Raw genomic sequence first — 26,015 nt, 5'->3', positions numbered from 1 at the left:
CATCATCGTGTTGCAACAAGATATTCATAAGTCACTTGCTACGTGATAGGCTTGGTTAAAAATTTGCAAATTGCAACCTTTGTTCGAATATGTTGACTTTCCTTGAGTTCAGTTATTTGGCAGTCCTCTCTTTAGTAAAAGGGTTGAATCATATGATGGACTTCACTGTGGAGTGCATTTTCTGTGGCTGAAGACATTTCCTCTCTCCCCCCACACTTTGACTGATAGAAAACTCACATTTTTAACTCTAATGGGAGTTGTGAATATGTGCTAAGAATAGAATATACAGTACCTGCCCCTAAAGACTCTGCTTGGAATAGCAAAACACAGAAACCATGAATTAAAGCTGCTGTTGAGTCCTTAACCCAGCCAGTCACCTATCGTTCGTTTAGGACAAGAATTTGATGCCTCAGGTCACCATCCATGAGCCTATTGTCTGTGTCTGGAACTCACATTGTTTTGTCTTGGTGCTGCAGCATGTCCTGTGTGGAAGATTACTTAGCATTCTCAGGTGCTTGCCATACTTACAGTGCACAATCAAGTCGACTACAAGAATGAGTGACAGCTATAACAGAAAATGATTTTCAGGCAGCTGGTGGCTTAATTTAGACCGTTAGGATCAAATTTTGATCTCAAGTGTAAATCCAATAAAGTCAACAGAATTACATTGGATTCACAGTGGTGCGGCTGAAGGCAGAATCTAGCCATTAATGTTGTCTTCGGTCAGTCAGTCCGAGTTGCTTCCTCTCTCATTCTGCTGTGGATGTCTGTGCTTCTAGATCTGAGAATCTAAAGTTCTGTAGTTACAGCTGTATGTGAAATGTACAATATTGAAAACTGTATGTGACGGGTTGGATCACAGAAACCCCCTTGGGAGCTGCCACCCGATGTGCAAAGACTACCCCTGCTTCTGTTTTCCCTGCCAGCTCAGGACTCCAGCACCCTGTCTAGCTGAGTCAGACACTCCTGTCTGGCTCCAGACACAGACCCAGGGTCTGAATCACTTGTCCCAAAGCTGCAAGTTTACCTGAAAACAGCTCACAGGAGTGTGCTTGTCTTTAGCACTCAGCTGCCCAACTTCCAATGGGGTCTAAACCCAGATAAATCCGTTTTACCCTGCATAAAGCTTATGCAGGGCAAACTCATAAATTGTTCGCCCTCTATAACACAGATAGAGAGATATGCACAGTTGTTTGCTCCCCCAGGTATTAATACATACTCTGAGTAAATTACTAAATAAAAAGTGATTTTATTAAATACAGACAGTAGGATTTAAGTGGTTCAAAGTAGTAACAGACAGAACAAAGTAAGTCACAAGCAAAATAAAATAAAATGCGCAAATCTATGCCTAATCAAACTGAATACAGATAATCTCACCCTCAGAGATGCTTCAGTAAGCTTTTTCTCAGACTGGACACCTTCCAGGCCTGGGCACAATTCTTTCCCCTGGTACAGCTCTTGTTCCAGCTCAGGTGGTAGCTAGGGGATTCTTCATGATGGCTCCTCTCTCCCCTTGTTCTCTTCCACCCCTTTATATATCTTTTGCATAAGGCGGGAACCCTTTGTCCCTCTGGGTTTCCACCCCCCCTCACTGGAAAAGCACCAGGTTAAAGATGGATTCCAGTTCAGGTGACATGATCACATGTCACTGCAAGACTTCATTACTCACTTGCCAGCACACACATATACAGGAAGACTCACAGGTAAATACAACCATCTGCAGACAATGGGAGTCATCAAGGTTCCAAACCATCCTTAATGGCCCACACTTTACATAGTTACAATAGGCCCTCAGAGTTATGTTTTATATTTCTATTTTTAGATACAAGAGTGGTACATTTCTACAAATAGGATGATCACACTCAGTAGATTATGAGCTTTGTAATGATACCTTACAAGAGACCTTTTGCATGAAGCATATCCCAGTTACGTTATATTCAATTACCATATTTTTTCTAAAACTATCCCAGTTACATTATATTCACTTATTATCATGTTTTTATAAAACCATATAGACTGCACAACGTCACACTGTAGTTAAGCTCTGAGTTCTGTTCTCAGTATGTCTGGGAAGGGAGGCAGCATGACCTAATGTTTAGAGTGGGCTAGTATTCTAATTTCTCTGTGGCTTAGTTTTCCATTTGCAAAATGGGGACAATAATTCCTTCCTACTGTACCTCAAAGCGGAGTTATAAGGCTGGACTAATTGTTAATAAAATGTTTGAGAGCCTCAGGTAAAACATGCAATAGGTGGGTATTATGCACTGAGCGAGAATGGATCCAATTTGCCAAGAGTAATGGTAAATTCTCCATCACTAACCATTTTAAAATCAAGATTGGGAGTTTTTCTAAAAGATCTGCTCTAGGAATTATTTGGGGGAAGTTCTCTGGCCTGTCTTATACAGGTGGTCAGACTAGATGATCACAATGATCCCTTCTGGCCTTGGGGGGTCTATGAATATTTACTGCACAATTTTGGGCTGTATACACTTGATCACTTGGGGCTTTGTACCTTTCTCTCTGTTACCCATCGCCCATTGTCATTAACAGTTCCATTATCGCTCAAGACCATGATACAGCCCTTAAAATGTACCCATGCTGTATGTAGGTGTGAGGAAATCTTTCTTCCACATAATATTGTTTTTTTTTCTTGTGACCCTTTCAGAACTCTGTTGAAGTTAGAAAAAATAATAATAATGAATTTCCATATGGGCTATACCTTGTAAAGAGATTATCTCCATTTATTCTTTTTGTAAAATGTTCAGAAAGGAAAGCACTGTCCCAATACACAGAAGCAATTTTTCTTTTCAATGGATCCTGTGACTCAAATCTAAACCTTTGCTCTCAGAGGAACACTTTTCAAATGTTTACTTACTGTTCAATCCCTGGTAGGCAGCCTAGGAAAAAAAAAATCAGATGAGATGTGGCTCCTTGAAAGTTATAACTGCTTTATATTGTTTGAAAAACAGAGATTGAATTGATTCATGTAGTAGCCCGTCTCTTCTCAATAGGGGGAAAGCGTTTCCTTTGGATCTCAAGTTATCATCAGCTGTTCAGTAAAATTGTAATATATATTTATGTAGAGACTTTCATCTTGATGGATCCCAAAATAGTTGACAAATTTTATTCATATAATTTGTCAACTATTTTGTTAAATAACTGCCTCTTGTTCCACCCCAGAAATGGCTGCATTGCTGTGATGAGTGAAATTACCCACATTAACAGTAGTTATTAAAGCATCATCCATATTTTAGATCTATGGATAACAAAAACAATGTTGTGAATTCTCTTGCTGAATCTGTCATAAGAATTAACTAAACATAAGGCGGTGAGTGTGGCTCCTGCTCTGTTGGAGCTACCGGAGGAAAGGAGATCAGACAGAACAGGAGGGAATCTACATATTTTGGTTTGTGGCTTCTGGAAGGCAGTTAGGAGCTAAGAGGAATAACAGAACATTGAGAATCATAACAAAGGACTTTGGAAGCCCCTCTTTAAATACCCACTTGGGGGCAAATTGTCCTCTTCCAGCACCGCCTGAGCAACTGGGGTTTGTGTGGGCAAAGTACACATGGACTGATTAGTGGGCAGAAGGGGGATACAGAATTCCTCTTTTCTTCTTTCCCACTCCCAGCCCAGAACTAAGGGGAGTCTCTGGGCTGTAGCAGTGTCTATAGCAGTGGTCCCCAAATTGTTCGGGGTCAAACCCCCCGCCCCCCGTCTGTGCCCCTCCCCCAGGGCTGGGAGTGGGACCGTGGGTTGGGGAGGGGGATGCAGACGGGTAAGGGGGTTGAGTCTGGGGCCACAGCTGGGGCAGGTCTGGGGTTGGGAATGAAGCTGCGGTTTGCGGCCAAGGCTGGAGCAGAGTTGGGAACGGGTCTGGGTGGCACTCTCTCCCAGATGCTTTTCTATCATGAGAGCTGCCACGGATCAGCACATGAGGGTACTGCCTCTTACTTCCAACCCCCATATGCAGCACTGCCTTTTGGGGCCTTGTCTGCTCATACGGCATCCAAACAACATTTCCCCCTATGGACATATTCTGTGTTCACATTTCATAGAAGACTTTATTTATATAGAGCCCAGTTGTGGGATTCTTACTCTCAACAATGCGCATTTACTCATGCGAGTAGTCCTGTTGGCTTCTTGCATGAGTAAATGCTAAGGGCTTCACAACGGGGCCCATAACACTGCTGTCTGTATACATCCCTGGGTTGTTTATTGTCTAGAACATATTTCATTGCACCCCTGATGCTCTCATACTTCCTGCATGTAACTTGGCAGAAAGAGATCAGAATTGTGAAGCATCATCCTGGATTCCAGCTGGGATATGTAACTTTCCCCTCCCCACCCCCCGGCCGCTTCCCATGTTAAATAGTTTCTCAGGATTGGAAATGCATCTCATGGCTCATGCTTCAAATAAATACAAAAGTTGTGGGTTTCCCCTCCCCCCAAGTAGATTAGCTGTGTTTAGTAGTATGAAATCATGTCACTTTTCAGTTCATCTGGGAGTTCTGTGCTTCCGAAATGTCACATTCATTGCAGAGCTGTTTGACAGGATAGAGTTCTGCCGAGGGAGAAGGGTGGGGATGGGAGTTATTTGACACATATATCTTCAAATTGAACAAAGTGTGATTTATTTTTCTTTGCTGCAGTCTGCTACCAATTTTCAGTTTAGATTAATAGCTATGAAAAGTGCAGTTCGTACTGTCATATTCATTAGCTATTAACACCATGTCTGAATTGACAGGGCACCTTCTATTTTTATTTTTTAATTCCCTTGCACTCATAAGATATGTATCTACCATCCCTTCGGCATGTCTAACTACTTAATTTGTGCCTATCCTTCCCTAGGATTTGATTCTTCTAACATCACACACCCACCAGAAGGAACAAATTAATACTTAATACTCTATCAGGAGCTGTTTTCAAAACTTTAATTGGGAGCCTGTTTGAATTCATATTTCATGGATTCAGTGCTTCAGGAACCCCTGACATCTCTCTCCCAAAGACGTGTACTTCATTGATATTTTAATTGCTGCAATAATCAGTTTGCCAAAGAGGTGGGTTCTTCCCAAGGCTGCCAAATCTACACTGGCCGAGTCTAGTGTGAGTGTGATTTATGTGCAGATAAACAGTCTTGGATCCCAGTCAATCATTTAATCAGTTTTAATTCGGCTGCATAATCAGTAGCAAACAGGAGGGTTTTTAAATATGATGGTCTCTCCAGATGGTTTGGCATGTTACCCAGAGTGATACAGATAACATCCCTGTTTCTCATCAGTTCTATGTCAAAGGCATCTTTAGCTTTCCGAAAATGTTTTTTAAAAAAAAAAGGATCGAGAGCCAAGACATGCCTTCAGTCTTTCTCTGGTATCTAAGGAACCATCTCAGATATGCAGTCTAAAAAACAAGCCCCCTCTTATCTCATGTTTTATGCAAGGATGTCCACCAAATTTATGCGACTTGTAGAAAAGTTCACAAAGAAAATGACTTTGCTTCCTGTGTATGTTTGGATGTTGGTGCTTTTAAAAATCAGATGCACTTTGACCAATTTGTTTAAGAAAAAAAATATTCACTAGTAGAAATGATTGGCTGGATTGTGCTCTTTGCCTCCAGCCCACAGGAAGGGGTCGTGCTTAATGGCGACTGTTCCGAGGGAGCATCAGGAAGAATAGTGCCTTGGAGAGGTACATTCTTTCCTGGGCGACCCAGCTGCATTGGTTGGGAAGAGTCATTTGTGGCACCCATGTATAGCCTTCGGCACCATCCCCCCCCATTTCCCCATGTGTGACCTGCAGCTGTACTGGCTGTGGCTCTGGTTACTTTCTGCCCACTTCTTGTCCCATTGCTCTGGAGGGACCTAGGCCCTAAGCGTCCTCAAGCACTGGTGCTGTAACTGTGACAGGCCCTAAGTAGCTCTGCAACGCGTGGTGGAACAGGTACTCGCTCCTACTCCCTTGTGCAGCTGGGTAAGAGAGAGGCACTATGTCATTAGTACCTTTAATCTCCAGCTTGTATGTGATTGTTCTTTGAGTGCTTGCTCATGTCCATTCCAATGTAGGCCTGTGCTTGCCCTGAGTATCGCCGCCAGAAAGTTTTCCCTCAGAGGTATCCGTTGGGTTGGCTCTGGTACCCCTGGAGTCACACCCTCATAGCACCAGTATGAAGGGCCCTGCCACCCCCTCAGTTCCTTCTTACCGCCCATGACGATGGCTGGAACTGCATCTCATCCTTGCGTTTTCCCGCAAGTACCTCTCTCAGTGAACTTTGCTTATTTACTGTACATGGTTCTTTTGTAGTGTTCAGTTAGTAAGTTAGATTAGCAGCTAAGTGCCCTGTAAGCTGCATGGCCGCGCAGCAGGCGCTCAGGGAATCCATCCCGGCCCCACCTTAGCATGGCCCCCAACCTGCCACCCCAGGGCAGCCCCCCAACCCCAACTATACCACAGCCTGGACCTGCACCCCTACCCCAGCCCAAACCTGGCCGGGGCGGCACGGCACACTCCGAACCTCTCGGCTCCACCCCCGCCACATGAATTTTGTTGTGTGCACTGATATGAAGGTGATGTGTCACACATCATCTCCATACTGGTGCACATAACAATTCATTCCGCACATAGGTGGAAAAAAATAGAGTTAACACTGATTAGCAGACCCCACTTAGCGGGGTTAGCCCTTCCCCAGTACCACGGCATGCCTCAGTCCTCATGCCAGATAGTAACCCACATTCCAGCTGCCTCAAGTGTCTGGGGGATGCCCACATGCAGGAGCGTTGCACGATTTGCAAGGGCTTCAGGCCTAGAACTAAGAAAGACAGGGACACCAGACTCAAGTTCCTCCTTGTTGAGGCAGCACTTCGCCCGCCCTCAGAGCCGCGTCGCGCCGACCTGGCACAGAGTGCTTCAGTAAGCAGTGCCCCAGCGTCTCGAAGGGAGGTGCAGGCCCTTCTGCTTCTCCGGAGCCAAGGAAGGACTCTGCTTCTGCTTCCTGGGACTTCCCGCACCGACAGTCATCCCCGCTGCCAAAGAAGACCACTCCTGCACGGGACTCTTGGCACCGCTATCCATTGCCGGTGCCGAGAAAGAAGCAGAGGAAAACTGACTGCAGGCGATCCCCAACCCCAAGGTTGGTCAGACATAGAGATGCTGGCAGAGTGTGACCCGTGCCAAGCCACTCAGACACTAGCGGTGCGGACGGTACTGTTGAGTCCGGTCCCGGGAAGAGCACTGTTGAGTCTGGCACCTTTGGACTCTCCACCAAGAGAGAGCCATCGGAGTTCAACTACCCTGGTGCTACCGTCCACGCTGGAGGTGTTTGACGCACCGAGGGAGTTGTTCTCACTCCCGGTACTGCCATCCCCCACCATTTGGGAGCTGTCAGCGGCAGCACTGGAGGCAATGGCCACCGCGGCACCGAGACCCCAGATGCCCTCAAAAGGCAAGCTAGCCATGATGCCACAGCATAGTCTTCTCCCTCCCGGCACTGCTCTCCGATATCAGTCGGCATCGCTCCACCCTGGTCGCCAAGAAGCGACTCCTCAGAGTCGGACTCAGAGGTGGAGTCATATGCCTCCCGCAGGAGCAAACACTGCTCCAACTGGCATTACCTGACGGTCGACATGAGCCAGGGCATTCCGCCGACGACCTGGCCACCGGTGCAGTGACAGATGCCACTACCATGGCTGTTCTAGAACCCCTGGGCTTTCCGCCAGTCCAGGGTCCATAGTCCCGGAGGTCCTACTCCGTCGTATTGGAGTCGAGAGTTCCCTCACCACCTCCCTTGGAACAGAGACAAGGTCCCAGCACCGAGCCCAGTACTGATTTCCTCTCGGTTTTTTGTAGCCATTGCAGACTGAATGAAAGGCCGTCCAGTCTTGGCCCAAAGAATTTCATCGTGGATCACTTCCTGTATCCGCACATGCTATGACCTAGCAAAAGTCCCGACCCCTCTGCTGACAGCTCATTCTACAAGGCTAAAGCATTAGTGGCGGTGTTCGTGGCTCAAGTTCCTATCCAGGATATCTGTAGAGCGGCAATGTTGTCATCAGTCCACACTTTTGTGACCCACGACACCATCACCCAGCAAGTTAGAGACGATGTGGGTTTCGGCCGAGCGGTGTTACACTCAGCATGCCAGTGAATGCCGAACCCTTCACCTGCACAACTGCTTGGGAGTCACCTACATTGGAATGAACATGAGTAAGCACTCGAAGAAGAAAAACGATTACTAACCTTCCGTAACAGTTGTTCTTCGAGATGTGTTGCTCATGTCTATTCCAAATTCCTCATCCCCACTGCCTGCCCCTCTGTCGGAGTTAGCTGGCAAGAAAGAACTGAAGGGGCAATGAGGGAGCAGGGCCCTTTATTCTGGTGCTATGAGGCCATTACTCCAGGGGGCACCAGAGCCAACCCAACGGATACCACTGAGGGAAAGCTTTCTGGCAGCGGTGTTTGGGGCGAGCACATGCCTACATTGCATGAGCAACATTTCGAAGACAATCTCGAAGAACAACATTTACGGAAAGTTAGTAACTGTTTCTTCTGTGTGAGATGTGTGCACAGCACTGTACAAGCCAAAGGGGTTCAGGTTTTCTGCACTCAGGATCTTATCAAAGGATCAAATCCTGAAGCCTTGACCCAGGTTTTTCTCAGTGTTAACCCAAGGAACCTTCCACTGACTTTAAATTATTGGTTCATTTACGTTATTATCTATTTGCTCCTTATGTACTTGGCTGGGGGTGTTTTCTGATTCCTAAAAGGACTCTGAAATATTACAAGAGAAAACATCACTTTGTTCAGCAAAACCAGGGCGAGCAATCACAACTGTAATAATAAAGCTGGTCTTAAAAGCTTGCACAGTTTGAAAAGTTAGCTGTCTGTCTTTGAACCTTGTTAGCTTTTCTGTTTCCCTTTTGGTTCATTGTGCAACCACATGCTGCCCCTTCAATCACACTGATATAATGCATGAGACTTCAGCTACTGATGATCTGTGGCTAGTTTTTCTGCCGTGTTAATGTTCCTTGCTATGCAACTAAGTGACAGGCATGGGGAATCTGTGATGGGGCTGGGAGCCTAGCACTGAACAGTTAGGGGTCAGATTAGTTTGGAGGGGAAAATGTTGACATTGTTACAATATTTTTCTTGTGGTTTTATGTAGTAACCCAAACATGATATTCAACCAACTCTTTCATTTCAGGTTAATCCTACAGCTCCTTGCTTAAATGTTACTGACACTAATGCAAAGTGATCAGAGCCATTGCATTCACCTCTTGTGTTTGTCTTTGTTCCTTGCACACCCATTGGGAGCTTCAAAGGTTGCCCAGGATTAAGGAACGCTGGGTTAGTAGATAGGGCCCTGGACTTGGAATCGGGAGACCTAGGTTCAAGTCCTAACTCAGCTACAGACTTCCTGTGTGACCTTGGGCAAGGCACTTAATCTACTTTGTAAACCTGGGATAGTACTTTCCTACCTCATAGGGGTGATGTGCGGATTAAAATCCATCATGACATTGCTCAGATGCTATCCTGAAGAGAGCCACGCAAATAGCTAGGTATGTTATACTCTAACACCAAAACTCCAGCTTTATTTAGACTTTCAGAGATCTTTGTCTGCAGCTCTCAGAATGCTTCACAAAGGTGTGCAAGCATCATTAGCCTTTCTATACACCTAGGAAACCAGAGGTGCAGAGGAGCAAAGAGGTTTGAGTAGGATGATACAACAAGTTTGTGGCAGAACTGGGAGTGTAGCCCATGTCCGCGGACTCCCAGTTCTCTACACCACCGCTGTTGCTTCTTGAAGGTGGTGCTCTTCAGTGTAATATTCTGCCCTTGGTAGCATCTGACTGTCATTAAAGCCAGTGGGAGCTGCCTGTGTAACCCACGGGGGAGTGTGCATTACAGGTCCTTCTCTGTGCCTGATCGGCCAAAAATATGACTCTGTTCTAGCCCCAGGAGGAGTGGCTTGGTTCTTTAGCTCAAGTTATAGCAGTTTGTGTTTTTAATTCTGGAGGTCCTCTGTTCAAGCTCTGGTGTGTTGGCCAAGATGGCAACCAGCATGAAATCGTGTTCAGGGTGAGGTTTGGTCCTTATTTTCCATGGAGTTCTACTTATTAACGTTTCTGACAGTCCCTTCTTGACACTCACTGTCATACTTCGCTTAGAATTTCTTGTCTTTGGTTGTGCAAAACATGGAGGCTGAGATTTTTCATAGCTTCACATGGGACTTGAACCCCAGTTTTCTTTAAAATTAGTGGGAATAGAGCATCCAAATAACCTGACAGACTTAGAAAATCCCACCCATAAATCATGTTTATTTTTTAACCGAGAGAGGAGAACAGCTTCATCCTTTAACTTGGGAGGGCGTTCAAAATCTGACTTCTTAAGTAGTGTTAGGTAAACACATCACTGCTTCCAAACACACGCGTCAGTTAGTTTATAGACTCATACATCTTAGGGCAGAGGGACTGTTCAGTTTGTCTGAGTCTGACCTCCTGCATCACAGCGGCCATGAAAATCCCCTTGGCAATCCCTGCTTTGAACCCAGTAGCTGGTGGCTGAGCTACAGCCCCTTCCTCTTCTCTCTCTCTCTCTCTCTCTGCCCCCCCCCCCCCCCCTTGAGTTAAAAGACTTGAGTTGACTTGTATATATTATGGTCTAATGAACTGTCAAGGATGGCTGTGTAACATTGCCCTAAAGCAGACGCGTCCAAGGATGGAGTGGGGGTGAGGCTGGAAAGAGATTGGGTGGGCTATCTGCAGGGATGAGAATGCACATGGTCCTCCCCCACTGGCTGTATGCAGCAGTAGTATCATCTGAGCGGAATGTTATTTACACGCCCTTCCCTTTTTGAGGAGAATCCTCAGGAGCCTCATTGCCAGTGCGACTTCAATAATACCCATGTTGCCAAAGAGCCAGGCCAGAGTTGTGGGGAAAGCTCTTGGGCTCTGCAGCGTTTGAGTCCAGCCCTAGGTAGAACAGCCGGGGAGAACCCTGTGGAGATTTCCTCTCCGAAAGCCCCTCCTCTAGTTTTTCCCACAAGCACAATTAGGGAAGGGAAGGAAATTGAAAGGTGATGGTGGGTGTGTGACCATGTGTGTGTGACAGGTTTAAAATGTTACAAAAAAGGGCCTGAGAGCCGCTTCTGCATTGTGGAGACATGATAAATGAAGTTTCTTGTGGGAAAACAGTTGTCTCAGTCCTCTCTGCCGACGGTGTGAATGCTCTTCTGTTGCAGCTCCCTTGTTTTTCCCAGATTGGATGCAGCTGCAATTATTAGAACTATTATTTTTTTGCTGTAAGATCTGCAAGAGCTACACACTTTAGAGCCAGGGGTAGTCCATTATTTTTTGTCAAGGTCCATATTTCTTTGGGCAAGGTATAGTCAAGGTCCAGACTCCAGAGAAAATAATAAAAAAAAATAACAGTAATGATAATAAGTAAATAAAAATATTTTGGAGTCCATTCAAAAGCATCTGGCTGTCGAGATTTGACCCACGGTTCACCTATTGACTACCTCTGCTTTAGAGTCTTTTCTACAGGGAGGATAATCAGATATCAGAGATGAGCAAGAAATTCAGAGGGCCAGGTTCTGATACCCTTTGCTCATGACAAGTGACACATTCTCTTTGGGAGGTCCACAGCCCAATGCTTAGGGCACAGCTCCCTATGTGACCTTGGGCAAGTCACTTAGCCTCTCAGGGCCTCAGTTCCCCATCTGTAAAATGGGCATAATAGGTGTTCCTACCAAACAGGGTGTTGTGAGGATAAATACATTAAAGATTGTGAGGTACTTAGATAGTACAGTGATAGGGGGCGGGCAGGTAGATATCTAGAGAGAGATGGGTGCTCCCATTGACTTAAGTGAGACTTCTCATGGAGTAAGGCGCTATTCGATGTGGGTAAGGATATCAGAATCTGTCCCAAAGTGAGTAACTGATTGGCTAAAAATTGCACTCACAACCAGTCTTGTAAAAGAACTTATACTTTTCCTTATTGTTGTGGTCCTGCCTGTCTACTTACTTAAGTCTCCAACCTCCAAGCCTGTCATTTAGACTGTAAGCTCTTTGGGGCCGAGACTGTCATTTATTATGTTTGTATAGCACCTCACACAAGGGGGTCCAAATGGGTTGAAGCTTTCTGACACTACCGCAATCCAGTTTCATACTATTAATAGCTTACTCTTGCCTCTTCACTGTCATCAAGCAGCTAAAGAGTTTCTCCAGTTCTGCAAACCCATTGTGAGACTTTCATGGAATTCTAAATGTGAGCTGGGTAGGTTAGTTTGGATTGGACACGTCATATGTTTCTGCTTCTTGAATGGGTGAAGATAATTCTTAAGAATTAGATGTCTGGAGCGAATGTGCTTGTTTACAAATTTTGCTTCTCACAACAAGAGAGAGGATGGTCCAGTGGTTAGTGACCTCACAGACCTGGATTCAACCATGGACCTCCCTTGTGACCATGGGGAAGTCACTTAGCCTCTCTGTGTCTCTGTTCCCCATCTGTAAAATGGTGATAATAACCCTGCCGTTCCTCATAGGGAGTCTGGGAGAATGAGTGCATTAAAGATTGGGAGGTGCTCAGATACTCCGGTAATGGGGGCCATACACATATCCAATTTTCAAACAAATGCTATGTTGCTGTTTCTGCAAAATTTCTAAAACTGTGGTTAGGATAAATGCAGAAAGCAAAGCAAATACAAAACTGGAGTGTGCACAAGCAAAGCAAATTCCGAAGCCACATTGAAATGAACATTGACCGAAACGTTTTTGTAGTCTTTGCCCTACTCTGTATTTAACTCTTAATTCAAAATATCAAGGTGATTTAAAAATAATTATTTTTAAATAATAGTAATGTTTTTTTTTTTTTTTAAGTCTCTGCTCTATCCTGCTGAGACTGGTCCTGTGTGTCCTCTCCCCACTTACCATTTTCTTTGGTGTTTCCTCAGGTTATTACAGGATATTTCCCTGAGTGTGACTTTGAATGTGACACACCAGTGATGCAGAGGCAGTAAGTATTTAAGACTCTATTTACAGCCATGGTAACTCCCTCCCCTATTCTTTGCTAGAACCTGCCTTCTGTTTCTGAATTCCTTTCTACAGAAAGCTTGGAAGGAAATGACTGTAAGATCATATGGTTCCAAAATGGAAGGTGCAAGTTGAGACATTTTGCTTTCACAGCTTATTGTTCTCTTGTTTAAGAATTCCAAAAATGGCTTGTTTAGCTTGGGTGTGGAATGCCAAGTGAACCCATCATTATTGCAGGAAAGGGCACAGAACCATAAAAATAAAAACAGCACTAATATCTATGAGCAGCAAATAAAAAGCAGTGATACATTACCAAAATTTGGCATGCAATACCCAGGCACAGAACAAGCAAAGGGTGTTGGGCTGCCTTCTGCCTGTTTGTGGAGGTCCCATCGATATCACTAGGAATTCCACTCTGAACCAAGGAGACCATATTGTCTCTAAACCCTAGAGTGGCATGTTGAGGGGACCTACTTTAAGTGATGCTACACTAGGAATGAATTTGACTTTGGGTTCATTCCAGCCCTGACTGTGTTTTGTCGGCCTTTTGTCACTTTGTGTCAGAATCGGAGCCCCGTAAAGGCTTTTCGCACCTAAAAATAAAACATTTTCAGCCTTTCACCATTTATACTTTGGGGAATAAAGTTTCTGGCATTTAGCCTAAAATTTTCATTACATCCAAAAATAGCTTCCATAATGGGAAGTTGCCTTCTCCTTCCACAAACTTTCTTCCTCTTGTATGGCAGAAAAACTGTTTGTGGCATAAACCTGGTTAGATTTATTAGTCCTGGGCTGGAGAGAGTTTAAAAAAGGAAATGTCGTGCTGTTATTTATTGGTTGGTCCCATTTCTAATTTTTATGGTTGAATTAAATAGTTAACTGTGAATTTCAGTAGATCTTTCCTAAGTGTTATGTTACGCCTTCCACTCAGCTCATTTGCTGATCTATTCAATCTCCATTTAATTCAGTGGAAAACTCATCACCCAAACCACTTATAATGAAGACAAGACCATTTCCAGCCATTATTTCAGTCATTGTTGATGGCTTTGGGCAGGTGTTATCGGATAACTCAATTCCTGGCATTGAAAATTGTGATTTTTTTTTTTTATATCGGTAGGCAAGGCTGTTTTTCTCAAGGAGATCAAATATGAAAGAGCTCGAGGAAAAGACAATAAGAGAATACTATGTGAAAAATGATGTTGCATAGGTGTGATTAACTTTATAGGTTCCTCTGTGTTATGCATGCTGTCACCCACTCTCTAGTGGTCACAATGAAAATCTGATCAGGCACTTACAGCAAAAAGTAGATCATGGATTTTGCAAAATTACAGGCCAAATCCTTTAGCCTTTCCTTGCATAGAACCTCAACTGTTTTCATTAGGAGAAAGATTGGAGCCCAGATTTGGAATGGACTAATAACTACTTGATCAGATCCTGTAGTCCTTGCTTTGGGTATTTGACTGCAATCAGAGTTTGCTTGAATAAGTAGTGAAGTATGGGATCTGTTGCAGAGTTGTCCATAGTTATTTGGTTACTTACAGAGATATTCCTCGTGACAGTTATACTCTTAAATTGCCACAGGCCATATGTGGGACCCAAAATGAGGAGGACAAAAACAAAATTTATCCAAGAAATTTAAGGATTAATTTATTTAGTGTAACTCAAGCAGTGTTCAAAGAAAACCAAAATGTCCGTCCCCCACAAAAGCCCACTTTCTACAAGTAGATTACTGAGCCAACTATGTAAACACATATTTAGGGAGCTTTTTATATTGAGTCAGATATTTCAGATCAGCAAAGAAAGGCTAAGAATACAACATATTAGGGAATTATTAACATGCTATGTGAGGTATTCGTTTCCTGGACTCTAACACTTCCCCTTACTGCTAGTCTGGTTTATTGAGTAAACTAGTATTTAAAGAGTCCTAAAATGCTTATTATTGACCTCCGTTGATGACCCTTTATTGTTGGGCTTGTCTTCACTACCGTGGCTACATTGGCACCGCTGCAGCGATGTAGCGCAGCTGGTGAAGAAGCGCTATGTAGATGGGAGAGCACTCTTCCGTCAACATAATTACTCCACCTCAACAAGAGGCAGAAGCCATGGCAGCAGGAGAGTGTCTCCTGCTGACATAGTGCAGTGTAGACATGGCTTTATGTCAAAGTAACTTACGTCTGGCGGGCGGGGAGGTGGTTTCTTCACACAGGCGTAAGTTACATCGACTTTAGCAGTAGTTTAGATAAGCCTATTGTATTATGAAAATCTGGACTGCTATGAAGTCTTAAACACATCCAATGAATTTTTGACAAATTGTAAACCCTGAAAATAAGGGTTTCTGTAACAGAAATATCAATCAAATACCTTGATTAGCATAAACAACAGTGTAAACCAGGGGTAGTCAACAGGCAAACCTGTTGCTGATGGTAATGAACTTCCTGGTTATCAGCCATTGTTGCCATCCCCCCTGGGGACAAATGCACATAGCTGTTCGAACTGAGTTCTCCAGAGAACAAGAGGCAAAGAAAAGACTTTTGGATAAATAACCTGGGTTTGGTGGACTCAGGGCCTTCTTCTTGATCCAGCACATGGACAGGACCCCAGTCTGCAGAAGGCCCCAATCCTTAGGATAGGTTTCAGAGTGGTAGCCGTGTTAGTCTGTGTCAGCAAAAAGAACGAGGAGTACTTGTGGCACCTTAGAGACTAACAAATTTATTTGAGCATAAGCTTTCATGGGCTAAAACCCACTTCATCGGTATTTTCCACTGCATGTATCTGATGAAGTGGGTTTTAGCCCACGAAAGCTTATGCTCAAATAAATTTGTTAGTCTCTAAGGTGCCACAAGGAATCCTTAAGATAGGCTTGGAAGGACTGGGCCTGCCAGAATCCATGATAGAGTGAACTCTGACAAGCTTATTAGGATTCATGTAGGTTCTTTTATTGTTTTCTCTGTAACGCTTTTTACCTTAAGAATAAAGTAGGCTTGCTTAGAACTGTGTGGTAACTTTTATATCTGTGGCAATCACTCTATCAGTCTCTGAAGAGAAAGCAAGCAGGTCTGTTTAGGCAGACTGCCTTTGTTGGGAAATACACAGTGCAATCAGGGAGCTGTGCATCCTGGCCATATCCTGGTCAGAAGGGAGTGAGATGTGGGTCTCCATCCAAGAGAGGCAACAATTGGGAAGCTGTAAGTCTGCGAGTGGGTGACCTTGGTGGACCACAGAGGGGAAATTCAGGTGCCGTTGCCCTGAACTGTGACAACACACTCATCTGTTTATTAATCCAAAACCTTAATGTCCATTGATTTTAAACTGCTAACATGCTTAAAGTGTGGGTTTTCTCTTTTTTTTGCCAGTGTTTCCAGCCAGACCTGGAAAAAATGGACATTGCAGCTTCTTTGATTCCACCTCTCAAGGGACACCGATTTTTGCTTCCCCTGTTTTCAGATTCAACAGGCTACAGAAACACTGGATGTCATTTAGCTATTAAAGATTTTGTTTTCACCGATCAATGCGGAATAGCATCATTAACACAGGCAAATTTCCATGCTTCATTGTACTCTGTCCATGGTACATTAGAGGCCCTTTCCCATTGGTAAAACTGGGCCTATTCTTCTGTAAGATGAGGGGCCCATTGGCAGTTCCTTGGCAAGTTAGACAGAGGAACTATTTAATGAAAGAGAGAGTAGCCTAATGAGGGGAAGAAATTGAACGTGACATGTGCAGGGAAAGATACCAAAAGATTGATCTATAAATCATCAAATTATTGCACTGAAATGTTTATCAAGTTTTCTGAGCAGACTTTGCTTGAGAGAAGGGCCTGCAATTTTCGGGGAAATGGATTAACAAGCTTATTTTCACAGTGTGTTTTACAAAAATCAAGCTTTCCATTCCATTTCTCTTCGGTGTGGCAAATGCTGTGCTTTCAGACTAATGGAACCTGGCTTGCAGTGCTTAGCTTTCTGTCTGCAAAATGCTGTATTGGCTTTTGGTGCAGGAATCAAACTTGTGCTCAAAAAGGCCTGGCTTTTACAAATACGTTTTTAGTTTAATAAGATGAAACCAATTAACCAGAAAATTCACTGCCAATGGATTTTACAAGTACATAAAAATATATTGCTTTTTCTCAAAGCATTTAATCACCCTCTAAATTTTTTTCCCTTTTTCCCCTGTGCTGCAGCAGTGGTACAGCACAGTCATGGATTTATCCCCAGATCTGTCCCTTGCACCTGCTCCAGAGGGCATTGGTCTCCTGCCTTGATTTTTTTATATATATAAATATATTGCCTTTCTGTCTCACTTTGCTCCAGGTGTTCAGTGCAGCTTGCTCATGGCCTGGGGAAAAACAGGGACTATACCCTATAAAAAGATGCTTCTTAAAAGGTTACCTAGAGAGCCATGAGTGGCTTGTTGGTGAAATTTACAAGAGAAGACCCTAGGGCTAATCAGCACTCTCAAAAACAGGTGTTAGTGCAAGCAATGGCAAATTCTGAGCAGAGAAGATGTTGAGGAGAGGCAATAGGACCTGACTGTCACCTCCTGCTGCTTCCACAGGACGGGAAATGTCTCCTAGAAACTCTTAGCGCTAAAGCAGGTGGGGAGGAGGAGTGGTCTGGCGACAGTCAGGTGGTGTCGCCAAGTCCTGTGCACCTGGCTCCTGAACATTGCTGCCTGGTCTTCCCCTCTCCTCCATGAGCCATGCTGCTTTTTAGTCTTCTCCACCGCCTGTGCCTGCATCTTACCCCACCACTGAGGAGGATAGAAGTAATTTAATAGAGAGGGATTTGATTCCCACACAGACTCTCTGTGTAATCTCCCACCCCCAACTCCTCCACATACCCATGAACCTCAGCTATCTGTGAAGGAGCTGCTGTGGCCTACAGTGGGGGATATTCTGAAGCCACTGCTCTTCCCTTTCCGTTTCTCTTGACCCAGTTCCACCTGTTCTTTGTCTCTCCTCCAGCTTAAGTTCAAAAGAGCAACTGTCACCATGATGACTTGGGGGCAACCTAGGAAACTGCATTGACTTGGGCTGACTTGTTTCCATCTCCTCCCTGTCAAACTCCACTACATGCATCCGAAGAAGTGAGCTGTAGCCCACGAAAGCTTATGCTCAAATAAATTTGTTAGTCTCTAAGGTGCCACAAGTACTCCTCGTTCTTTTCATCAAGGGCTCTGTTTGCTATCAGTCCACAGGCAGAATTCCTACTGAGGTCAATGGGAATGCTAAGTAAAATATTAATGGTGGGCTTTGAGATGTAATATATGACTTCACTAGTTTGCTGCAGTTTACTAGCCGACACAGAGAGCTGCAGAGGTGTTCTAATGATTGCTAAATGTGGCACGCATGTCAGTGCCCACATCAGTGCATGTGACACAAGAAGTTGGTGCAAACACGAACCTGTGTCCAAAGAAGTTTTGAACCAGCCTCCAAAAAAAAACACTGTAATCACCTGGAGGAAGAGTTTGCATGAATTTTCAGTAATATTAGGGGCTTTATTTAATGTTCCTATTCCAGACGTAATTCAAAACAACAGGGCCTTTATTGAAACAGTATTTCCAATAAGAAGAGCTCTCATGGTATAAGCCCAGGATATTTTAGCAGTGGCACAATATTATTGTTAATGCTCTGTTTCTTACTAAGAATGATGTTTACTACATAAGTCAATTTTTTATTATAAGGAAATGAATAAGCTTTTTACCAGGGGAGTTGTTTTGAAGGAGAAACGCCTAAATTTTGGCTCGATCTGGATTTAGGAATAAACAATACAAACCCCTCTTTGAGGGTCTCCTCTGCCTCTGCCTCTGAGTCTCCCTCTCTAACCACAGCAACTTGCAAATAATACTCCTCTTCCAAAAAACAGGACAGTGCCTTACCCTTTTCCAGTAGCTGGAGCAGGAGAGGCAAAAGTGTTGTTTTGGAAAATTGTGTTAAAATTGTAAGCTATCACAGAATCAATGGCTAAAAGTTGAAGCTAGACAAATTCAGACAGGAAATAAGGTTTACATTTTTAATGGTGAGAGTAATTAACCATTAGAACAATTTATCAGGAGTTGTGATAGATTCTCCATCGCTGACAATTGTTAAATCAAAATTGGATGTTTTTCTAAAAAGATCTGCTCTAGGAATTATTTTGGGGAACTGTTATTGCCTGTTGTAGCAGGGACTCCCTCTTGTGGCCAGAGGTGTTTCTGCAGCTCGCTCCATCTGTCCCCTCTCTTTGGGGCCCCTTACGGAGTACAGTATAGTCCAGGGGTCGGCAACCTTTCAGAAGTGGTGTGCCGAGTCTTCATTTATTCACTCTGATTTAAGGTTTCGAGTGCCAGTCATACATTTTAATGTTTTTAGAAGGTCTCTTTCTAGAAGTCTATAATATATAACTAAACTATTGTTGTATGCAAAGTAAATAAGGTTTTTAAAATATTTAAGAAGCTTCATTTAAAATTAAATTAAAATGCAGAGCCCCCCGGACCGGTGGCCAGGGCCCAGGCAGTGTGAGTGCCACTGAAAATCAGCTCGCGTGCCGCCTTTGGCACACATGCCATAGGTTGCCTACCCCTGGTACAGTTCATCAGGTTTCCCCTGAAACTGGGTCAGTAGCCCAAAGTAATTCAAAATAGGACTCAGTGTCCCAAACATAACGTCCATCCTAGCAACCCCATAGTTCATACCCATCTCCAATGTTCCTGTCGTCTGTGGAGCCTTTATTCTGCCCAGCAAAAGCATGGCTCTCTGGCTCTGCCTTCCTTCCTCTTTTGGGGTGCACCCTGTTCTGGGTATGGAAGAGGTACACCTCTATCCCGATATAACGCGACCCGATATAACATGAATTCGGATATAACGCGGTAAAGCAGCGCTCCGGGGGGCGGGGCTGCGCGCTCCAGCAGATCAAAGCAAGTTCGATATAACGCGGTTTCACCTATAACGCGGTAAGATTTTTTGGTTCCCGAGGACAGCAGTATATCGGGGGTAGAGGTGTGTATATATATTCTCCTCCTTCTAAGAGCTCCTCACGATTGGCTAGGAGAAAGGGGAGCCCTGGCCCCTCCTGTGCTATGAGACTTCTGATCCTGGTCCCTTAAAGTAACAGATTCCTGGAATTTTCCCCTTTCCACTGATAAGTCCTTGGCTGGAACCACCTCTTCTCTTCCCAGTTCAATCGGTTCCTGGGGCTGTGCTCACACCAACATCCCTGAGATGGGGTTTCTCCCCCCTCTCTTCCCTGCTTAGTTTAAAGGGCCAGAACACCCTGTTACACTTGTGTTCTACAAGAGGGAAGGGTTGATGATCACAGTGGTCCCTTCTGAACTTGGAATCTGTGACATTTCTAAGAGGTTTCCTGGTCCTACTTGTAGGCTACAGTGCTCAATAGGAACGTGTGCAATTGGAGTCCATCTGCAGAGCGTATCAGAGGGGTAGCCGTTTTAGTCTGGATCTGTAAAAAGCAACAAAGAGTCCTGTGGAGCATCTGCAGAGAGCCAGCCTAGAGCAGATGTGCCTCTCTGTATTAGGGAGCAGCCCGCATGGTCTCTCTGTGCTTGGGTTCTTGTGTGTTATCGTTCTGAATCCTAAGAAATAGGGTAGGATTGCAACCTTCCAGCAAGAGTGTTTTATGTTTTTGTCTAACGCCTCTCTGCGAATGCCTTGAACATAGCACGAAATCACTGCCTAAGGTTGGATTCCACCGTTGGTGCTTCCCCCCCAGGTACCTCCATTCTTTCTTGCTTGGGGTCTGTCGGACCGTAAGGCTGGCCCTGATAGTGAAGCAGCCCTGCTCCCCTCATCTTTACCTCTGTATCTCCCCACCCTCGACCCAATAAATAAATAAATAGATTAAAAAAATTAGCGACACCAAAGTACTGCTGCATGGCATCAGAATCTGCCATGTGTTTCTAAAAGCTTTCCAGGAACCCTTGGCTACTTGGAGCAAGCTGCTAACTTGAGGGTAATAATTTTGTCTGGGTTTTGTCACAGAAATTCAATTAAGGAGGATTATAAACACAGTTGTAGGCCTGTTTCATTTACAGTTGCAAATGAAACTCGGGCCACACACTGATCGTTTATATAGGAAGGGGGAATGCCGTGTCATTTTGTGCAGCTAAGATCGAAATTACCTGAATGTCCCTTTGTGTTGCTTCACTTGTTACAGAAATGGGGGCGGTGAGGAGAACCTGGGGGATAAATAAAGAGGTGGTGGAAGGGCGCGAGTGAGACTCGCAGGGGGAAAACCACCCCTACCGTTTTTCAGTAGGAGGCACACTTCTCATGTACACATAATAAACTCCCCGTGGAGGTTTATTCCTCCGTAGAAACATGCCCCGAAGGGGAAAGTGAGGAGTTATTTATTTTTGTTAACAAAGAGCAACGTTCTGTTTCCACAGCCCTGAGTTGGCTCCAACTCCTGCAGCCACTGGGGCGAGGTGTGCAGCTTGCCTTTAATTCCGATTTCTGGGCTGCGCCAGCCAACTTTTTTTATTTTTTTTTATTTTATTATTATTCCTTTTTAGCTTTTCAAGTGTCTCTGCAAGCAGCTGAATTCCCCAGGTGGGAGTGTGGGGGAGAAGCAGAGAGGCTTTCCAGGTTGGAGCCAAACAATAGCTGCAGCAGAAACGGTGCCCATTCCCCTGCCCACCCCCATCAATCAGCACTGTCTGAAATCCTGAATGGGGAGGTTTTTGGTTATGGGGGGGGAGGGAGGGAAGAAGCAAAAGCAAGTCCTAGGGCCCTGTGATGGAGCAATATTTGCATCTGTGAAAGAGTAACAGGCCTGAGCTTTCCTTTGCGACAGCGAACATGGGGACTGCATTTGGCAGCAGTCTAGAGAGCCTCAGAAAGGCCCCCAGTTTTATCTTTTGTTCTTCTATTGCCCCATTACACTTACTTAGGGCAGGCAAATCTAGTGCTGATTTCAGTGGGGTTGTTGCCTGGATAAGGACATGTAGGAGCTGGCATGCCATGAGCTATTAATAATAACTAGGGGGAGGGGGGAATAGCTCAGTGGTTTGAGCATTGGCCTGCTAAACCCAGGGTTGTGAGTTCAATCCTTGAGGGGGCCACTCTAGGGATCTGGGGCAAAATCAGTACTTAGTCCTGCTAGTGAAGGCAGGGGGCTGGACTCAATAACCTTTCAAGGTCCCTTCCAGTTCTAGGAGATGGGATATCTCCATTTATTTATTTAACAATACTTAGCTCCTATCTGTGTCCCCATTTTACAGATGAGATAGCAGAGAGGTGCCCAAGGTGACTCAACAGGTCCTAGCAGAGCCCGGAATAAGAAGGCTGGTCTGTTGACTTGCAGTCCAGTGCTCTCTGCATTATGCCATGCTGCTTCCCATGGGAGTGAGCTCTCCGACGTTTGCTGTGGACCTACACCAGACCTCGCCTTTCATTGCAACTCTTTTCCAGACGGTCTATCTTACAGGCTTGCTTTCTTCTGGAGCTTGGGATTTCAGCCAGGACTTTGATTGCCTTACTGTAGTTTCAAATATGTGCCCAAGAGGCTGACTGGATTCTCCCTCAGATAAGGGGAAATAAGCTCTTTTGTTTTAGCTTTAGATCAGATACTGCCTCCAAACACCTCGGTGTCACATCCTGACACTGCTGATGCTGGAAAGAGAAGCCGTTCGTTTATGAACTCTCAAAACCTTCAGCAAGATCCATCAAAGACGGTTCAGGGAAGTGTAAATGATACCGCCCTGTGCCAGCCCGGGCTTTGCCCCCTCCAAAGGGGAATCTGCCCTGAGGGATGGTAGGTGATGTTACTGCTACTTTCTGCCTCAGGGTTTTCTGGTAGGGTTTGTGGGTGGGAACAACTTAGAGTTTATGGATGGGGCAAGATCCATAGGAGACTGCTCGTGGGATGCATTGAATCAGTGTATCTCCAAGCAGCCAGTGTCTTCTGCCTTTTGGACAGTGGCCCTTCGAGCACACCTAGAGGATAACAAGAGCGTGGTGTCTCTTGCTAGTAATGAGAGTGTGAACTGGAGGATGGTCTGGGATTGGTCCTGGGTGGGGCGGTGGGGGTGTGTGTGTGTGGGTAGGTGGTGGTTACTGAGAGGTAGCCCATATTGGAATTGTATATGGTGTAAGATGGGGAGGGGATTCTATAGGCTGAGGTAGGCCTCGCTCTCTTCTTTGGCTTGTTCCCCACTGTTGGGGGGGCATCTAGCAGGGTCTGCACTGTGAGACGCCAGCACGGATTCTGCACTGAACCCGGCCCTTTGTAACTCTTTATGGTGGTGGTGGCGGCACATACTCAATGGTTTAGTTGTACAGGCACATACCTGCTGGTAACGATAAGAATGTTCCCAGTGCAGTATTCAAAACAAACAGGCCCCTCACTCAGTCCTAGAGGTGAACCCTCCTGGGCTAGAGTGAGCGGCAGTGCTGGGGAAAGCAGACATCCTTGGGACCAAATTCATTCCTAATGCAACCCCACTGAAATCAAAGGCCTTCACTGGAGTGAATTTGGTCCCTGATGCCTTTGCTGTACCTTTTCTATGAGTTAATTGAGGAATCTAGGGTTATCAGTCCAGTGCCTTTCACCACCATTCAGTCCATGTAAAGTATTACTTTGGAGTAGATCTCATGAATGTGTGGATGAGAGGATAAAGGAACTCCGCTGAAGTCAATGGATTTACTCTAGTGGACAAACAACAGGTGATGAGAATCTGGGTCAGCATGTCTTATAATGGCTGCCAGATGATTTTATCACAGATTAAATTTTTAATTTTGTTTTAAGTTTGTTAATGCAAATAAAAATAGCAAGCTTTTGAGCATCTTTCAGTCTGAAGATAGTAGATACCCAGCTGGTGTAGACTAGGATAGCTCCAAAGACTTCTTTTTTGAGGATCTGGCCAATTGACTTCTGTGGGGTTGCTATTGATTTGCACTAATGCAAGTGGAATCAGAACTCAGTGGTACTATGCTGATGAGCATCAATTGAGAGTTTGTCCCGCTAATATCCAAGAAATAAAACATGAACTTCAGCAAAGTGCCTGAAAGATTCAAAACTGGAAAGCTGGTGGTGTTTCAGGTTCACATGGCTTGGTATGGTACTCTGCATTTTGCATAAAGTGCCCCTACGTTAATGATGTCTGGCAGCGTTGCTTTCTCAAATCCATAGCTGAGAAATAATCATCTCAAATCAGCTAGGATCGGGACTGAGATACTTTTACTAACCTAGTTTAAAATCGCAGTTGAATCATTCCTTCATGTGGCAGGCTAACTGGTTTAGAGCAAACAGTGCACACAGGCAGTAGCCAGTTCAGCAGTTTTCCTGGAACTTGCCGTACATTTTTGGTTTTTTTGGAACAAGATTTGTTTACGCAGCAGAAAAAAAAATGAGCGATTGAATCATGAAGCTAGATAAAGTGTTGCAAGTATGTGCTGTATGGGGGCCCTTTTCTGCCGAATAATGACTTTATCTCCTTACAATAGAGGAATTGAAAGAGATGTGGGAAAGCGGGAGTGAAACACTCAGGATCCCATGATTCATTAACGAGGAAAAGGCCAGCCATTAATATGGGAATTAATAACCCTCCAAAGTTGCCTCACTTGAACAGCTGCAGTAGGGAATGGCAATGCAGAATGCACAGACTAGATTCTATTGCCCTTTCACAGTGGCTACGATTAAACATATAGTGTTTGCTTCAGCAGCATATGTGCGACCTCCGTGGGGACAGTTTGCCTGAAAGGGAGGAAAACGCGGGACAAGAAAAGCATTGCACAACCTTTCACCAGTCTGTGTGTGCAGTATTTGTAGATACCAGTGAGCCCATGGCTGGATTGGCACTGCTTGAGGAGGAATCTGAGTTTGTTGCTAGAAATTATTGTTGTTGTAGGCACTGGAGCAAAAATGCTAGTTGATCGAAGGGAGGAAGGTTTGGAACTGTAAGCAAACAGAGAAGATCCATTATGCATTTTTGCAGATGATAAAAGGCTGACAGTTGGAGTCTGCTTATCAAAGAAATAGGTTTATTAGGATAGTCTGTGCTGTCATTAAATAGGCTTCTTTTTACGTTTCATTTTATTTCATCTTCTTGAAGGTATCCAGTTTTTAAAACCCACTTGTAATGCACCAGAAAAATTGCTAATTTAGATTATTTCTTCTGTTAACGCATAAAAGGAACATGAAGCATACAGTTCTCTCATCACCAATGGAGCAAGACCTCAGTGCAAACCAAATACTGCTTCTAAGCTTGGGCTTTCCTGGGAAATAAATTGCAAATCATCTTAAAACAAGTTTGTTCCTTGCAAGACGATACCTGTAGTGGAAGTGTGGCCACAGATCTGTCCCTTAGCATCTGCCTGATGCCTTCAGCCCTGCACAGAAAACTAGCTAGGATTTATTGTAACTAGTCACTAGAGAGAAAAATATTAGAAGACAAAAATGTTGTTTGTGTGATAAGACATCCCCGTGATGAATGGACCTTTCCTTTCATGAATCAGGGAAGCAACGTGTTGTGATGTGATTTGCTATTTGCTCACAGGGAGAGAGAAGCTGCTGCTTTCCTCTTTTGAGAAAGTTTGGAAGACAAGAAGTGAAACATTAATAATTGAAGCTCCAAGTACAGCAATGGCATTTGCCTTAGGAGGCGTCTTGCTTGACCTGAGGAGCATGTTCACCGGTACTTGTGGAAGCTCAGCGGAGGAGCCACAATGAGCTGATATAAATAAAAGGATGCTTAGTAACAAAAAGGATTTTACTTCGATTCTCAGGACGATCCGAAAATACCTTCCAAACAACTGACAGATAAAAATTGCTTTCTCCACCACTCAGGGGTGACAGCAGCAATTCTCTGTAATTGCGTGGGGAGGGGAATTTCAGTCAGTGACACTGAGTCAAATCCCTACTCTTGCAGAAAGTGCCCTGGGATGTTAAATGGCCACATGCAACCTCTAATTTGAAGGTTTCACCCTAAAGACACTTGCACAATGAACTAAATAGAACTCAACTCATCTATCTACTATGGCATGACATATAGCAGAGTT

At 44.5% G+C, this 26,015-nt stretch overlaps 1 protein-coding gene across 2 annotated transcripts in view; it reads left to right on the top strand.

The window, feature by feature from the left end:
* SEMA5B (semaphorin 5B) overlaps positions 1 to 26,015 on the top strand; it is a 336,474-nt gene that overhangs the window by 99,997 nt on the left and 210,462 nt on the right. For both annotated transcript variants that reach the window (XM_024205720.3, XM_024205721.3), the window contains exon 2: positions 12,946 to 13,007. The gene's annotated coding sequence lies outside the window, so the exon portion shown is untranslated. The remainder of the gene's footprint in view (positions 1 to 12,945; positions 13,008 to 26,015) is intronic.

This window comes from Terrapene carolina, unplaced genomic scaffold (assembly GCF_002925995.2).
Source record: "Terrapene carolina triunguis isolate 2854851 unplaced genomic scaffold, T_m_triunguis-2.0 Scaffold62, whole genome shotgun sequence".
Taxonomy (NCBI): Eukaryota; Metazoa; Chordata; order Testudines; family Emydidae; genus Terrapene; species Terrapene triunguis.
Note: the sequence above shows the minus strand (reverse complement) of the source record. Positions and strands in the feature narration are given on the sequence as shown.